This window comes from Aplysia californica, unplaced genomic scaffold, assembly GCF_000002075.1.
Source record: "Aplysia californica isolate F4 #8 unplaced genomic scaffold, AplCal3.0 scaffold00630, whole genome shotgun sequence".
Classification (NCBI taxonomy): domain Eukaryota; kingdom Metazoa; phylum Mollusca; class Gastropoda; order Aplysiida; family Aplysiidae; genus Aplysia; species Aplysia californica.
Window position 1 is genome coordinate 46657 of NW_004797900.1, and position 1607 is coordinate 48263.

Genomic DNA, 1607 nt, shown 5'->3' on the forward strand with positions numbered 1-1607 from the left:
AGAGAGAGAGAGAGAGAGAGAGAGAGAGAGAGAGAGAGATCAGATCCGATTTGAGAGGACAAATGATTCAAAGCCTTCAGCTGGTTTCACTTAATGTGCATCCAGAAGAGATGCAAACGGCTAAAGAAGCAAAATGTCCATTTTTTGAAGAAAACACGAACCATCTTCCCGCTTTTTCCCTTGAATAACAACAGACACAAAAATGAGCTTAAATTGTAACTGGTGACTGGACTAAAGAAACAAATTTGTTCATCTTTTGAAGAAAGCATTAACAATCTTCCCGTTTTTTCTTGAAGCTCACCGGATACGGAAGTAAGCTGTTAGCAGGCCCGCCCCATGATCCCTTCGTCCATTCCGAGTGACCGGCGCGGCGTGAGGATGTCACGCGAAAAGACACTCACGGCCATCGGGCCTGATGGATGGCCCCGACGTGCATCAAATGAAAGGGTCCCCAGTCTGACCGACGGCCACAGAAGTGGAGAAAACGACAGAAGGTGCGATAGGTCGGAATTCCGGGATGTTTGCTCGTTTTTTCCCCTATCTATTACTGGCTCTATGTCGTTATTCTGTAGGTGTCGTTGTTGTCGTTGTTGTTGTTGTTGTTGTTGTTGTTGTTGTTGTTGTTGTTGTTGTTGTTGTTGTCGTTGGTGTTGTTGTTGTTGTTCTTCTTCTTCTTCTTCTTCTTCTTCTTCTTCTTCTTCTTCTTCTTCTCAAATGTTTTTTTACTGTTGTTCTTACTGATTCGCTGATGTAAATGTTAAAATCGAAAAGGACTTTGAACACCCGTAGAACCGGAAATATAAATAGCATGAACGGCTGTCTTGATTAAAAAAACGACTAGACTTTCTTATTATAATACAGAAAGACTGCTCGCGTTATAAAACATACATAAGTCATATTCGCATACATAACCATTATATTTAAAGCATCACTTGGAAATCCTCATCAATATTCTCCTCCACATCAATCAACACGCTAAACCTATCTTTGGATCGAATCCATTCCCTCTTTTTCAGCAAGAAATTAGCAGTGATTGCATCTTCAGTCTTTTGCTTCCATTTCTACGGCGTGGGCTGCTGGGGATTCTCGCGCGCGTCAACGCACGTGCACGCCGCATTAACCCGGACGTCACTTCCCCTGAGTACTGAGAACCCACACCGACTATGTGGACAATGCTGGTGGCCTAGATCTCTCGGCGGGTCATCTGAGAACTCACGTCTGTCGGGGCAACTCGGACGTCTGTGGCAATGGGTTTTCCCATCAGGAATCAGCAAGAGTGTCGGCGGAGCTTTTTAGACTTGTGAAAAGTGCTGTCTTCATTAAGGGGTGTTGTTGGTGGTGTTGTTTTTGTTGCTATTTTTGTTTTGTTAGTGCTGCTGTGTTGTTTCTGGTGCTCCCGGTTGTTGTTGTAGTTGTTGAAGTTGTTGTTGGTCAAATGGCATAAATAGTACTACCCTCTTGGGGCATATCATTATTACCCTCTTGGGGCATATTATTATTACATCAGTAGTTTTAAGCAAGGAGATACACAACGACACAACAACCACTAAAAAGACAGACAGACAGACAGACAGACAGACAGACAGACAGACAGACAGACAGACAGA